Below are 17,100 nucleotides of genomic sequence, written 5' to 3'. Positions count from 1 at the left end.
CTATTTGTAGTTGTTTGAGGGGCCTCCATAGTGCTTTCCATAACAGCTGCACTAATTTACAGTCCCACCAACAGTAGAGGAGGTTCGCCTTTCTCCACATCCTTGCCAGCATTTGTTATTCTTTGTCTTGTTGGTAACAGCTGGTCTAACTGGGATGAGATGAGATCTCTAAGTGGTTTTGATTTGCGTTTCCCTGATGCTTAGTGATGTTGAGCATTTTTTCATGTGTCTGTTGGCCATTTGTATATCTTCTTTTGAGAAATGCCTATTTAGCTCCTTTGCCTATGTCTTAATCAGGTTACTTGGGTTTTGTGGGTTTTTGTTACTGTTAAGTTTTTTCAGTTTCTTATATATTCTGGATATTAATCCCTTGTTGGATGCATAGTTGGCAAATATTTTCTCCCATTCTGTAGGTTGTCCTTTTGCTCTGTTAATTGTTTCTTTTGCTATGCAGAAGATTTCTTAGTTTGCTATAATCCCACTTGTTTGTTTTTTGTTGTTGTTGACTGTGCTTTTGGGGTCATATTCATAAAGTCTTTGCCCAGGTCTACTTCCTGAAGTGTTTCCCCTCTGTTTTCTTTTAGGAGTTTTACAGTTTCAGGTCTTATGTTTAAGTCTAACCCATTTTGAGTTGATTTTGGTATATGGTGAGAGGTACAGTTGTAGTTTCATTCTTCTACAAATGAATGTCCACTTTTCCCAGCACCATTTATCGAAGAGGCAGTCTTTTCCCCAATGCTTGTTCTTATTGCCTTTGTCAAAAATAATTTGGCTGTAAGTAAGTGAGTTGATTTCTGGATTCTCTATTCTGTTCCATTGGTCTGAATGTCTGTTTTTATGCCAGTACCATGCTATTCTGGTTACTATAGCTTTGTAGTGTAATTTTTGTTTAAATTTTATTTTGTCGATATACATTGTGGGTGATTATTGTTGCCCATCACCAAAACCTCCCTCCCTCCTCCCTCCCCCCTCCCCCCCACCAATGTCCCCTCTGTTTGCTTGTCGTATCAACTTCAAGTAATTGTGGTTGTTATATATTCTTCCCCCCTCCCCGTTTTTTTTTTTTGTGTGTGTGTGTGTGTGTGTGTGTGAATTTATATATTAATTTTTAGCTCCCACCAATAAGTGAGAACATGTGGTATTTCTCTTTCTGTGCCTGAAAGAGAAATATAATATAATTCTCTCAAGGTCCATCCATGTTGTTGCAAATGGCAGTATTTCATTCATTTTTATAGCTGAGTAGTATTCCATTGTGTAGATGTGCCACATTTTCCGTATCCACTCATCTGATGATGGACATTTGGGCTGGTTCCAACTCTTGGCTATTGTAAAGAGTGCTGCGATGAACATTGGGGAACAGGTATACCTTCGACTTGATGATTTCCATTCCTCTGGGTATATTCCCAGCAGTGGGATAGCTGGGTCGTATGGTAGATCTATCTGCAATTGTTTGAGGAACCTCCATACCATTTTCCATAGAGGCTGCACCATTTTGCAGTCCCACCAACAATGTACGAGAGTTCCTTTCTCTCCGCAACCTCGCCAGCATTTATCGTTCAGAGTCTTTTGGATTTTAGCCATCCTAACTGGGGTTAGATGGTATCTCAGTGTGGTTTTGATTTGCATTTCCTGGATGCTGAGTGATGTTGAGCATTTTTTCATATGTCTGTTGGCCATTTGTATATCTTCCTTAGAGAAATGCCTCCTTAGCTCTTTTGCCCATTTTTAATTGGGTTACTTGTTTTTTTGCTGTAAAGTTGTTTCAGTTCCTAGTATATTCTGGATATTAATCCTTTGTCAGATGTATATTTTGCAAATATTTTCTCCCACTCTGTTGGTTGTCTTTTAACTCTGTCAATTGTTTCTTTTGCTGTACAGAAGCTTTTTAGTTTGATATAATCCCATTTGTTTATTTTTCCTTTGGTTGCCTGTGCTTTTGGGGTCATATTCATGAAGTCTGTGCCCAGTCCTACTTCCTAAAGTGTTTCTTCCATGTTTTCTTTAAGAAGTTTTATTGTTTCAAGGTGTATATTTAATTCTTTAATCCATTTTGAGTTGATTTTAGTATATGGTGAGAGGTATGGGTCTAGTTTCATTCTCCTGCATATGGATATCCAGTTCTCCCAGCACCATTTGCTGAAGAGGCAGTCTCTTCCCCAGTGTATAGGCTTGGTGCCTTTGTCAAAGATCAGATGCCTGTAGGTGTGTGGGTTGATTTCTGGATTCTCTATTCTATTCCATCATTGTGTCTGTTTTTATGCCAGTACCATGCTGTTTTGGTTATTATAGCTTTGTAGTGTAGTTTAAAGTCAGGTAGTGTTATGCCTCCAGCTTTATTTTTTTTGCTCAACATTGCTTTGGCTATGCATGGTCTTTTTTTATTTCATGTAAATGTCTGGATAGTTCTTTCCATTTCTGAGAAAAATATCATTGGAATTTTGATGGGGATTGCATTGAATTTGTATATCACTTTGGGTAGTATGGATATTTTCACAATGTTGATTCTTCCAATCCAAGAGCATGGGATATCTTTCCACCTTCTTGTGTCCTCTTTAATTTCTCTCAGCAGTGGTTTGTACATCTCGTTGTACAGATCCTTCACATCCTTGGTTAACTATTCCTAAGTATTTTATTTTTTTGGTGGCTATTGTAAATGGGCAAGCTTTCTTGATTTCTCATTCTGCATGTTCACTATTGGAGAATACAAATGCTACTGATTTTTGTATGTTGATTTTGTATCCTGTTACTTTGCTGAAATCCTTTACCAACTCCAAGAGTTTTCTTGTAGAGGCTTTAGGCTATTTGAAATATAGGATCATGTCATCTGCAAACAGGGACAGTTTGACATCATCTTTTCCAATCTGGATGCCCTTTATTTGCTTCTCTTCTCTGATCGCTCTGGCTAGAACTTCCAACACTATGTTGAATAGGAGAGGTGAGAGAGGGCATCCTTGTCTAGTTCCTGTTCTTAAAGGAAAAGCTTTCAGCTTTTCCCCATTCAGGATGATATTGGCAGTGGGTTTATCATATATGGCTTTAATTATGTTGAGATACTTTCCATCTATACCTCACTTATAGAGAGTCTTTATCATGAATGAGTGTTAAATTTTATCAAATGCTTTTTCAGCATCTATTGAGATGATCATATGGTCCTTGTGTTTAATTTTATTGATATGGTGTATCACATTTATTGATTTGCATATGTTGAACCAACCTTGCATCCCTGGGATGAATCCCACTTGATCATGGTGTATAATTTTGCATATGTGTTGCTGTATTCTGTTAGCTGGTATTTTATTGAGGATTTTTGCATCTATATTCATCAAGGATATTGGCCTATAGTTTTCTTTTTTAGTTGTATCTTTACCTGGTTTTGGTATCATTGTGATGTTTGCTTCATAGAATGAGTTTGGGAGAATTGCCTCTGTTTCAATCTTTTGGAATAGTTTGTAGAGAATTGGTGTCAATTCCTCTTGGAACGTTTGGTAGAATTCTGCTGTGAATCCATCTGGTCCCAGGCTTTTCTTTGTTGGGAACCTTCTGATAACAGCTTTAATCTCTCTTATTGTTATTGGTCTGTTCAGATATTCTACTTCTTCTTGGCTCACTTTTGGTAGTTAATGTGTGTCCAGAAATTTATCCATTTTTCCCAGATTTTCAAATTTGTTGGCATATAGTTGTTTATAGTAGTCTGTAATGATTCCTTGTATTTGAGATGTATCAGTTGTAATATCACCTTTTTCATTGCTAATTTTTGTTATATGGGTCTTCTCTCTTCTTTTTTTAGCTAGCCATGCTAATGGTTTGTCAATTTTATTTATCTTTTCAAAAAACCAACTTTTTGATTCATTGATGTTTTGTATCATTTTTTGGATTTCAATTTCATTAAGTTCTGCTCTGATCTTCATGATTTCTTTCCATCGGCTAACTTTGGCTTTGGATTGTTCTTGTTTTTCTAGTTCTTTAGGGTGAAGTATTAGGTTGTTCACTAGCCATCTTTCCATTCTTCTGAAGCATTGAATACAATAAATTTCCCCCTTAGTACTGCTTTTGCAGTATCCTGCAGGTTTTTGTATGATGTATCACGGTTTTCATTAGCTTCAATAAATTTTTTGATTTCCTGTTTGATTTCTTCTTGGACCCATATGTCATTAAGTAGAATGCTGTTTAATTTCCATGTGTTGGTATAGTTTCCAGAATTTCACTTGTTCTTGATTTCTAATTTTAATCCATCATGGTCTGAAGAAATACATGGGATAATTCCAATTTTTTTGAATTTATTGAGACTTGATTTGTGACCTAATGTGATCTATCCCAGAGAATGATCCATGTGCTGAAGAGAAGAATGAGTATTCTGAGGTTGTTGGATGGAATATTCTATAGATATCTACCAAGTCCAATTGGTCTAGAGTATTGTTTAGATCTTGTGTTTCTCTGCTGATTCTTTGCCTAGATGATCTGTCTAATATTGATGGTGGGGTGTTCAGGTCCCCTGCTACTATGGTGTTAGTGTCTATTTCCTTCTTTAGATCTAATAGAATTTGCTTTATAAATCTGGCTGCTCCAACATTGGGTGTGTATATATTTATGATTGTTATGTCTCCTTAGGGATCAACCCTTTTATCATTATGTAGTGGCCCTCATTATCCTTTTTATGGTTTTCAGTTTAAAATCTATTTATCAGATATACGAATAGCTACTCCAGCTTGTTTTTCATTTCTGTTTGCATGGTAAATCTTTTTCCATCCTTTCACTCTTAGTCTATGTGAGTCTTTATAGATGAGGTGGGTCTCTTGAAGGCAGCATATATTTGGGTCCTCCTTTTTAATCCAGCCAGCCAGTCTGTGTCTTTTGATTGGGGAATTTAAGCCATTTACATTAAGAGTTGTTATCAAAAAGTGTTGATTTACTCCTAGCATTTTATTGATTTTTGTTTGGATGTCTTAAGTGTCTTCTGTTCCTTTCTTTCCGATTTACTGTTTGTCTTCTGTTTTTGTTGGTTCCTCAGGTTGTAGATAAACTTTTTTTTTTTTTCCTCTTCATTGTTGGTGTTTTTATTTTACTAGTAGGTTTTGATTTTTCTTGAGTTTTTATGGCAGTTGTAGTTTCTTTTCAGGTACCAAACCCAGTACTCCCTTGAGAATTTCTTGTAAGGGTGGTCATGTGGTAGTGAACTCCCAGTTTTAAGATTCTCTCTTTGTCTTTGAGTTTTGCCCGTTTTACTATAACATGTCTTGGAGAAGACCTTTTTGGGTTTAATATATTTGGGGATCTATAAGCTTCCTGAATCTGAAGATATGTGTCTTTTCCTATACCTGGGAAGTTTTCTGCCAGTATTTTGTTCAATATGTTTTCAATGCAATCTCCTTTTTCCTTCCCTTTTGAAATACCCATGACTTGATATTTGAGTACTTGAGGTTGTCCGATATCTCTCCTAGGTTTTCTTCAATGTTTTTAATTCTTTTTTCTTTTCTTTTTTTGTCTGTCTGTGTTATTTCCAACATCCCATCTTCAAGGTCAGAAATTCTCTCTTCTGCTTCTGCAAGCCTGCTGGTTAAACTCTCTGTTGTGTTTTTTATTTCGTTGAGTGAATTCTTTAGCTCGGCAAGTTCTGCAACATTCTTTTTCAGGGCATTGATTTCCTTGTACATTTCTTCTTTCAGGTCCTGTATACTTTTCCTTGTTTCATTGTGTTGTCTAGCTGAGTTTTCTTGTATCTCATTTAGTTTCCTTAGAATTATCACTCGAAATTCCTTGTCAGACATTTCAAGGGCTTCTTATTCTATGGGATTTAGAGCTTGAATTATTACCCTTTGGTGGTGTACTTTCTTGACTTTTCATATTTCTCATATCTTTCCTTTGATGTTTAGTCATTGGGGCAAGGGATTTCATGGTCCACTGTTTCAACAGTATTGTCTGGCTAGGATGCTGCTGGGGCTGCCAATTTGGTACAGCTGCCTCAGTGTCTGCTTGGTTGCCCACTGGTGCCTTGGCTGCCTGGTTGCCTCAGGTCTTGGGCCTCTCCTGGTGGGCACCTCTCTGGTCGGCATGCACTCGGCTGGGCTGGGGATGGAGTCCAGTCGTGGCAAGGCCTACCTTCTTGGTTGCATGCTGGCACCACAGGGCACGTGGTCTCCACAGGTTTTGGGCCCCTCTGGTGGGGCACCTCTCTTATTGTTGCACACTCAGCTGGGCTGGGGATGGAGTCTGGCAGCCGTAAGGCCCTCCTGCTTCGTTGCACGCTGGCACCACAGGGTGCTTGGTCTCCATGGATCTTGAGCCTCTCTGGTAGGGTGCCTCTCTCATTGGCACACGCTTTGCTGGGCTGGGACAGGAACATGGTGTTTAATTTACATGTATTTACATTGTTTCCAGAGTTTCACTTATTATTAATTTCTAGTTTTAATCTGTTGTGGTTTGAAAAGATACTTGAAATGATTGCAGTTTTTAAAAATTTGTTCAACTTGATTTGTGACCTAACATGTAGCCTATCCTGGCGAATGTTTCATATGGTAAGGAGAAGAATGTGTATTCTGTAGTATTTGGATGAAATGCTCTGTAGATATCTGCTAAGTTTAATTGGCTTAAAGTGTAGTTTAAGCTTAAATCTGTGTTTCTCTGTTGATTTTTGCCTAGATGATGCTTAGAGAGGGGTGTTCAGTTCCCCAACGGATAGGATTTGGATGATATTGTCCCCACAAAACTCATGTGGAAATCTGATCCCCAATGTGGCAGCTTTGGGAGCTGTTTGAGTCACGGGGGCAGATCTCTCATGAATGGATTAATGCTTTCCCTGAGGGGTGAGAGTAGTGAGTGAGTTCTTACTCTCTGAGTTTCCACAAGGGCTGTTTGTTTAAAAGACCCTGGCACCTCCTCTCTCTCTCTTGCTTCCTCTTGCTGTATGATCTGCTTCTACCAGCCAACTGTCTGCTGCCATAAGTCAAAGCAGCCTGAGGCCCATGCCAGATGCAGCTGTCAGAATCATAAGCCAGATAAACCACTGTTCTTTATAAATTACCCTGTCTCAGGTATTCTGTTATAGCAACACAAAATGGAGTAATACACCAACTATTATCATATTTGGGTTTATCTCTTTCTTTAGTTCTAGTAGGGTTTTCTTTACATATCTTGGTGCTCTGGTTTTGGGGGTATATATATTTATGATTTTTATGTATTCTTGCTAGATAGTTTCTTTTAGCATTCTATAATGGCCTTCTTTGTATCTTTTGATGGTTTTTGGTTTAAAATCTATTTTATTCGATGTAAGAATAACTATTCCTCCTCATTTTTGGTTTCTGTTTGCATAGTATATCTTTTTTCATCCCTTCACTATTAGCCTGTGTGTGTCTTTACAGGTGAGGTGAGTCTTTTGTAGACAGCATATAGTTGAGTCTTGCTTTTTAATCCAATCAGTCAGTCTGTGTCTTTTGAGTGAGGAATTTAATCCATTTACATTTAGGGTTGTTACTGAAAGGTATTGTCTTACTACTGGCATTTTATTGATTTAAGTTAGGATGTTTTAACTACTTTTTGTTCCTTTTTGCCCCTTTTATTGGTTGTCTTTGGTGTTTGTTGGTTTTTTGAGGTGGCAAGATAAAGTTTCTTTCTCTTTCTTATTTGCATTTTTGTTCTACCAGTGGGTTTTGTTCTTTGTGTTGTGGTGAGCCCCCATGGTTTTTGTTTGTTTCGGAAATACACTATTTCTCCCTCATTTCTGAAGGATAGCCTTGCTGAGTATAGTATTCCTGGCTGGTAATTTTTTCTTTTAGTATTTTGAATATTTCATTCTATGTTTTTCTGGCATGCATAATTTCTGTTGAGAAGTATGCTGTTAGTCTGATGGGAACTCCCTTATAGGTGACTTGATGCTTTTCTCTTGTTTTTTTTTTTAGGATCTCTCTTTGTCTTTGAGCTTTGCCAGTTTGACTATAATGTGTCTTTGAGAGGACCTTTTTAAGTGAATCTTTTTAGGGATCTTTGAATCTCCTGGATCTGAAGGTCTGTGTTTCTCCCAATACCTGTTAAGTTTTTCACTTTCATTTTATTGAATGTGTTTTCAGTGCCCTTTTTTTCCTCTTCCCCTTTTGGAACATCCATGATTTGGATGTTTGTGTGCTTAGGGTTATCTAGTAGCTCTCTTAGATTTTCTTCATTAAAAAAATTTTTTTTTGTCTGCCTGGGTTATTTCAAAAAGACTGTCTTCAAGATAAAAAATTCTTTCTTCTGCTTGCTATAGCCTGATGCTTAAGTTTTTGGTTCTGTTTTTTTTTTGTTTTTTTTCTTTGAATGAATCCTTCAGTTCCAGGAGTTCTGCTACATTCTTTTTTAAGGTAGTAATCTCTTTGTAGATTTCCTCCTTCATATCCTGGATAGTTTTTCTCATTTTTTTTTGTGTGTGTGTGTTTGTTGTCTAACTGAGTCTTCTTGTATCTCATTGAGTTTCCTTAGGATTTTTACTCAGAATTCTTTTTCAGTCATTTTAAAGTTTTCCTGCTCTATGGGGCCTGGTACTTGGATATTATTGTTTACCTTTGGTGATGTCATATTTTCTTATTTTTTCCACATTTCTAATATTTTGACATTGACATCTGGTCACCCACTAGAGCATTTGGTTCTTCTGTTACTCTGGAGTGGGCTTTGAGGAGAGAGACTTCCTCCTATAGATGTGTTTTATATTGACCATTGAATGGAGTGTTTCAATACTGGTTCTGGGTAGTCAGAGTGGTGTAGTCTTTGTGTGGGTACTTTAGCCATATTCCACATTGGAATTGTGTGTGCGTGCCTCTGTGGCCTAGGTACTGGGGTACTTAGTGATTCTTTCTGAGATTAGTAACACTGTGTTGGGTCACTGAGGATGTAGGAAGGCTCTCCAGTTCTTGGAAGAAGTGCCTGCATGCACAGTGGTTCTTTGGCTGTGGTGGATAACCCTGGGCATGCTTGTTGTCACCCCAGCTAGCACCCTGTCACCCTGATGGGTACTCTGGAGTGATCCCAAGGTCTCCAGGTTAAATGGATAACCATGGGTGGGGATACTGGGGATTGGGATTAGGATCATAGGCTTTGAAGCGGTAATGGGGGGTGCTCAGCAGCCCCTCAGCTAGAGTAGGTGACTCAATAGTGTATCTGGCATTGAGGTACTCTATAGCTTTGCTGTTGAAGTGGGTGATATTCAGTGGGGGTCACTGGATTTGTGTTTGGGATCCTGTATTCTCAGGAGAGATACTGGATGGTCTGCAACACCATTGTTGAAGTGGGCTACTGTAGGTGAGGTTTTAGCAATTTTGGGTGGGATCATGCACCCCCAAGAGGGATGCTGGGGCCCTCTATCACTGTTGAGCTGGAGTAGCCATTCTGGGCAAGTTCACTATAGTTGTGGACAGTCTTATTTATTTTTAACAGGAGTTATTTGCACTTGTAGGCAGTTTATTTTTCACAACAAATTACAATGGATTAAGACATAACTGGGATTAAGAACTACTGCTTTGAACTACAACAGAGCTTTGACATTTGTAGACTTGGCAGTCACAGAGTTAGTGACTGAGGATCCATTCCACATAGTGATTTTTGTTGGGGCACAAATTTGAATCCATGGACAGTGAGGCTAGTGTACAGAAGTGAGTCCATTAGCTAGTGAGCCCAGTGTTGCCCCCCCCATCTCAAAGTGTCATTAACATTTTCTATGGGACTGCAAAGTCCCTGTAATTCTTAGTAAGCAATTTTGAAAAGTTTTTATAAAATGGCCTCAGCATAAACAACAATTGCTGGTTATGGCAGTACAAAGAAAGAGAAGGAACCCAAAGAAGAAGGATCTTTAGCCAAGTCCATAAGTGCCTATAGAGAATCATTAAGAATCTGAGAGCAACTCAAAATTTTCATTTCTACTCAACTGCATTGTACAGAGGTAATTTAAAGTTCTACCATCATTTGCAAATGCCTCCAGACATATCCCGGTTGAATACTCCTATGAACGATCTACTATACCTAAACACTCTCTTGCAATTTTATTTTTGCTGTGCATTTGCATGACCCTGAAGAAAGAGTTGACAAACTCAATCTAATTGCATAAATTCCAGATTAATGAAGACTGAGTTAATGAGGTTTCATGCCCTGAAGTATGTCTTAATCCTTGTCACTGACATCGGTGATGTGTTTCCTGAAGAGGCTCATTCCCTGGGGCACAGCCAGCCTCAGTTAGCCACTTGTTACAACTTATTCTTCCCCCTGCACAGTGCTGATTCTGGCACCAGTAAGTAATGTGCCCTCTGTGATACTTTCCAGCTAATTTTTCCAGGTGGAAGGCTCACAAAAGCAAAGGATTACATGTGAGCTTCCTTTCTCGTACCTCCTTCTGATTCTCAGGCATCATCCATTCTGGGCTTGCCCAACTTGAGTTCTAAAATGCAATGAATCTCTCTCATAGCTAGGAAGCTGGATTCAGGTAAAGAATTACTATTCAATTTCAAATTTTGACACTTCCTTTAGAGCATATCAGGAAGAAAACAATAAATAAAAATCATAAGCATAATCACCCCAAATTAATTAAGAATCCATTTCAGTTTCTCAAAGTCAAGTCTTTTGACTCATATCTTGCTTTTGTAGGGTGCCTCTAATTTTTATAGTCTTTCTATATTTATTGCTTGATTTTGCCTTTGCATAGATCCTGCCGGTAGTAAGTCCTAATTCAATAGAATAACACATTATATCAATTAGATAGATGAGGAGGTTAACTGCTCAGAGCCATATGCAGGTACTTTAAAAAGTTCATGGAAAGTTTATCTTTTAATTTTGTTTTTCCATAAACTTTTTGAAGTACCCTCATATAGTAAAATGGCCCTTTGTTCTTACATTAAGAAACTTACGTGGAAGTTCATGCAGAATCGTGTTTTCTCTCAACTCCAAGCTCCTCCTCCTCTCCTCCTCCTCTCCTCAACCTCCTCCTCCCCTCCTCCTCCTCCCCTCCCCTCCTCCTCCTCTCCTCCTCCTCCTCCCCTCCTCCTCCTCCTCCTTCCCTCCTTCTCCTCCTCCTCCTCCCCTCCTCCTCCTCCTCCTCCTTTCTTCTTCTTCAACATCAGTCAAATGTAATAATGAGAAGCAGAAAAGAGTAGAATGAGGTGTTCAATCTGTAACAATCAATTGAGACCACTCACTGACTTTGGACCAGACAACTCCAAGTTCTTAGTGAGGTCACTAGGAGCTCTATTATAAATTGAACAATGGGGGCCGAGCCCGTGGCGCACTCGGTAGAGTGCTGCGCTGGGAGCGCGGCGACGCTCCCGCCGCGGGTTCGGATCCTATATAAGAATGACCAGTGCACTCACTGGCTGAGTGCCGGTCACGAAAAAAGATAAAAAAAAAAAATAAATAAAATAAAATAAAAAAATACATTGAACAATGGTAGGATATCCAGGCCAGCTTTTCTGCCCAGCTAAAACCTGCATTGCATCCCAGTTGTGCAGGGCACAGGCCCTATGGACTTTTTAAGGCTTCATAAAAATATCTGAGGCCTGAAAAAAAAAATACAGTGGACTAGTTACATTTCTTGCTTTTTCAGGAACACGAGAGAAGAATCAGAGAAATTGGGACTCTATGTGGGGATGCATGGAAGGAGATATATGTAAAATAGTTGATACTTAGGCACGTGTGTATACTGGTGAGGATGGTCCAGCAGGGAGAGAGAAAAGATGAGGCAGGACAGAAAGGAGATGCTGTAGGAGTGATGTCCCTGAGAAGGCATGGGGGATGGGATGCACGACACCTGGGGACACAACGTTAGGCTCCATGGAGTTTGTGCAATAAAGAGTTAGGAACTTTCTTCAGATCTTGGGTTCAAATCTTGTGTCTGCCAGTTTGTAGAAATATGTGAATTTGTGGCAGTTAAGCTCTTTAAGTGGTCGTTCCCTCATGTATACAATGGAGGTAATGAGGTTCCAGATTCATCGACTCTTGTGAGTGTTCAAGAAAATAATACATGCTAGAAGCTTAGCACAGGATTGGAATAAAGTAAGCATGCAGCAAAGATTAACTATAATAGTAATAATAATAATTATGTTTGGTTATATGAGGCACAGAGGCTGGAGAAATGGGATGACAAGATGAGGTATAAACCATGGTCTGCTAGTGAGGATTTGAAAATTCGGGCGTGAGAGAAACATGTAAACAATGGTAATACAAAGCAGAATTAAATCATTGCTTCCACAGCCTTCACATTTCACTCTCTCTAGGGATTTAGAGGCCTGTGAGCAGACCACAGGAAGGTGTCTATCTGATCACCCTCTTTCCCCTTCTCAGCAGGATGGTCCCATCCACTGTCGGGGCGTTGCAGGTCTTGCTGGGCCTCTAAGTGATGGATCTAACTTTCCTCCCCACTCCCTCTCCTTTATCCCCCATGGAGGGAGAAGGCCTAACTTGCCCCAGCCCAGGTAACAGTGTAATAAGTAACAACCTCTCACACTATGAAGGAATTAGCTCCATTTGATAACCAGCTTCCTGGGAAATAGGCTGGGACCATGTTCTCCATATTTTATAGACTAGATAATAAAACCTCAAGATATTTTACAACAAGAAGCAAGCTCCCCAAAAGACATTGGTTAAATTTTATTCATTTTATACCCCTATCACTTAACACTGTGCCTGACAGTAACAGTTACTGAATACCTGCTTGTTGAATAATTGAAATGAGTTCATTAATCCATTAAAGACAAGCATAATCTATTATGGAGCTACAAATGGAACTCAGCCTGTGAACTTCTCCCTGCATCTTAAGTAAAAATGATGCTAATAAAGCCCCCCAGCCCACTGTCCATGTGGGCCGGCTGGGGTGCAGTCCAGATGTTTTTACAGCTTTTAAACATCTTTCTCTGTAGATTAGGTCTAGAGGTAGCAGCTTTCAATTGGAAGGATTTCTGGCTGCTTGGTGGTTCTATCATTTGATAGAGATCCTCTTCCAGATGGGTTGACTCCCACTCTGAGTCCTCAGTTTTCTGTATACAGCAGGAGCCAGCTCCAGGCCTTAAGAGATCAGCTCCAGGCCTGCTGTACCAGGAGAAGGGGCTAGTTCACATGGAGGTACTTTCTGGGACACAGTGATCCTCCTGTGCTTCCCTCTTAAAAATTAGCACACAGGTGAGCCTATGAGCTCTCCAAACTCCCTGGATGCTGATGTTTACTCTTCTTCTTTAGGGGTAATAGAGAAGACAGGGAGAGGGGATAAAAGGGAGTTTGTAAGGTCCTGCCAAAAAAGTAGCCACTTGCAAGGCCCTGGTGTTCTACTGGGGCTCAGATTGGAGACTGTAGTTGGCTTGTCTTTTAGCACGTGCTGTATACAATAAAACCATAATGGACCCAACTGTTTTGCTCTACCTTTAGGAAGAAGGGGGAAGCTTAAGAAAAAGTAGCACATACAGGGGTCCCAGGTGGGGAAGATTGTAGCAAAGCCACCTTTGCTGCCCCCATATCTCCCAGGACCTGATTATGCACACACAGATTTGCCAAATGAGGGAGAAATGAAGTTCAGAATGATCGATCTGAAACTTTTCTCTCAGCAAAAAGAGGTTCTGTTATATTTCAGCTAACCCGCACATTTGGTTAGCCACAGTGCTCCATTTCCACGAATTTTCTGATTAAACTCAAAGTGAGCAGAGCATTTTGGCAAGAAATAGCAGACATAATTCCTGTTCTCAGGTATAATGAACCATACAAGGAAGGGGTGGGGTGGAGATAGAAGAAATGATTCAAATTAGGGTAAGAAAAGAGAAAGAAGAGCCACATGTATCTGCTCTAACGACTCAGCTTCAGGAACTCAAGGATTTACAGCTAAGTGCAAGTAGCCATGTAGTCACAGGATAGCTTCTTGAACAAAGTATAGAAAGTCAACCTTTTTTTGTGTTTCCATTTACAATAGCATCGAAAAGAATGAAATATTTAGAAATACATTTCACAAAAGATGTGCAAACCTATACTCTGAAAACCACAAAAAATTGTTTAAAGAAATCAAAGAAAACCTAAGTAAGTGGAAAGATGTCCCATGTTCATGAATCAAAGGACTCATATAATATGTAGTTTTTTGTATCCAGCTTCTTTCACGTAGTATGATGCTATGGAGATTCATCTATGTTGTAAGCATATATCAGCAGTTTATTTCTTTTTATTGTTAAATGGCCTTCCATTGTATGGATATGTAACATTTTATCATCAGTTAACGGACATTTGGGTTGTTCCCACTGTTTGGCCATAATACATATTACTGCTGTGACTTTCACATGAAAGTTTTTGGGTGAACATATTTACATAGACTTATTTTTACTTAGGTATGCACCTTTATGAGTGCTCATTGTTTCTTTGTGTGGGTTTAAGTTACCATCTGGTGTCATTTCCTTTCAGTCTGAAGAACATCTTTAAGTCTTTCTGGCAAGGAAGCTCAGCTAGCAATAAATTCTCTCAGTCGTTGTATATGTGAAAATTTTACCTTCACTTTTGAAGGATAGTTCTGCTGTATATAGAACTCTTTTTCCTTTCAGCACAACTGGTTATGGCATCTTATTTCCACTGGCCTCTACTTTTTTCTTTTCTTTTCTTTTTTTATTTTTTTTTGACAAGTCATTCCTCTTTATTCATGGGCAGAAATAATCATAGAGAATCTCAATGCACTTGTGATCATCAAGGAAGAAGCAGATAAAATAAACCATTCTTAAGTTATGGAAATTCCTATCAAAAAATTGTATTAGAATTAGATTGAGAAAAAAAATCCTTATACCTATTAACATACTAGTTTTATTAAGCTATTTTTAAAAAGTCATTTGATACTAGTTACTCTCGTTAAGTGTCTTTCAATGACAAGATTTTAGTTTTGATGAACTCTAATTTTAGACCATTTTATGGTAATTGCTTTCTATGACCTAAGAAACCTTTAGCTACCCCCAAGTCACAAAAATAGTCACCTATTTTTTTTTGCTAAAAAACTTATAACTTTTTGGTATTGCATTTATGTCTATGATCCATCTCAAATTCATTTTTGTGAGGTAAAATGTCATGGTTCATTTTTTCCCATATGAATATTCAACTATTCTGTTCTGGCTCCATTTGTGGAAAAGAGTTTCCTTCCCTGTTGGATTGCTTGTCCACTTTTGTCAAAAATTGAGTGATCATATAAATGTGGATTTGTTTTTAGGCTCTCTCTTCTATTCCATTGATTTATTTGTCAATCCTTATGCCAGTATCACATCGTATTGATTACTAGATTCTACTTACTACAATAGTCCATGTATTGCTTTACAAAATTTAAACCTCAATAATAGGGGGTATATAAATTAAGCTGAAATAAATGAATGGGATCAAGATGAGCCCAAAATAATCCTTAGGAAATCATTTTTAAAAATTGTATAATGGCTTTAAAAACACTCCATAATTACTATACTGTATGAAGAGCAAAATATATTTACCCCTAAATAACTGAAAAATAACATATTCTTCTTACCTTCATCTGAAATTTATGTATAAAAAGTATTTAATTAATTTTTCTATTCAATTTCCCACCAGATTTTCTCCCATTAGATATATCATTTAATAATACCCCAAATACTAAGCTTAGAAACAACCCTTATAAGGAAATTCATGTATTGAAGCTGAAAGATGGGTACATAGTCTCCCTAATAAAATAAATTACATTAAATTTATTTTATAATAAATAATAAAATGTTAAAAAGTCATGTTTCAACTTCATAAATGTGCATGGTAAAGAAAAAAGTAGATTATTTCCTTTATAAAAAAAGTTTTATAAGATTTCCTTTAATCTTTAACTTGGAAAGGAAAATTAGAAGCAAGAATACAGTATTATTTTATAAAATAAAAACCAAAGCAATTTAAAAAAATCCATTGTGAGCAAATTGTACATGGCTCTTGAAAACTGGGCTGTACTAATTTTGTTCAATTGGCATAGAAGGTTTCCCCATCACACTGCCATCTTTTTTGTAAAGCAGCCTGAAGTGTTAAACCTCCAATTTTTTATAAAGACACAGCTTAACAACTTGGAAAAAATGTCGCCAAATTGAGAGTAACACAAAACTGCTTAAGTTTTACAATTTGTTCTTAACCTGAAATTTTGCTTCGAAGCATAATACTCACACCTTCCTGAAATAATTCTACACTACATAAGTGAATAACCCCAAATGCTTGAAGAAAGTTTGCTAAAATAAAATTGGAATGTTTATTACCTTTTCTATGGGCAGCAGTGAAAATCACTAGAAATTGTACTTTTGTCCTTTTCAAATGATCTGTATTAAAATTGTATTTTTTCAAATAATTGGTATATGAGATAAAACTCAGTTTTAAAATCCTCAAGACACTTAGGTGTCAAAGATATGAATACTAATTTTTTTTTCATTAATGATGAGAAGAAATGGGAGATCCAGTTTAATCAAGATTGGACATTTATAAATTGTAAGTATTTAACTGATCAAAAAATTAATTAGAACAATTAAAGGTAGAGAATATCATTTGTGCATTTTTCAAGGTTCACTACAGTAGTTATACATATGGGAAAAACAACAGTTCTGAGATCCAATGTCAAATAATGGGATTTGGGCAAGCACTCTTAATATCACTTTTATTTAATATGCACTACATGCACATGATGCAGGCAGGGAGAAGTTTATGTATCCATGCATTAAAGACAAGACAGACTGGTACTATTGCCAAATGTGCACTGAGCCAATAAGGAAGCTGTCACCAATACAAATCCCCAGCAAAGGATTACTCAAAGCCCATTTCTTCTGAGCAGTGAGAAGCCCTGAAGGGGTTAATTTCCAGGAACCCTCAAGAGAGAGGCAGTGCTCCTTGGAAAATTAACACCAAACTGGGGTTCTTTCTCAGTATTTATTCTCCAGACCAGAAAGTTACCAAAAACGAACATAGGTGGAGTTATGGCTACGTATAGTTTAACAATAGAAGCTGGTAACATCAGTGAAATAACAGTGACATTCCATAATGCAACTAGTAAAACATTAAGTCAGTCCACCAACAAAAGCTTGTTCTTAGCAAACACTTTCTTTCCCTACAGCAATTTCCTCAGCATATTTACATAACAAGCAAGTAACGTTCTTAACA

Source organism: Cynocephalus volans, chromosome 14 (genome assembly GCF_027409185.1).
Source record: "Cynocephalus volans isolate mCynVol1 chromosome 14, mCynVol1.pri, whole genome shotgun sequence".
In the NCBI taxonomy this organism is placed as follows: Eukaryota; Metazoa; Chordata; class Mammalia; order Dermoptera; family Cynocephalidae; genus Cynocephalus; species Cynocephalus volans.
The sequence above is the reverse complement of the archived record's forward strand: the minus strand, read 5'-3'. Positions refer to the sequence as shown.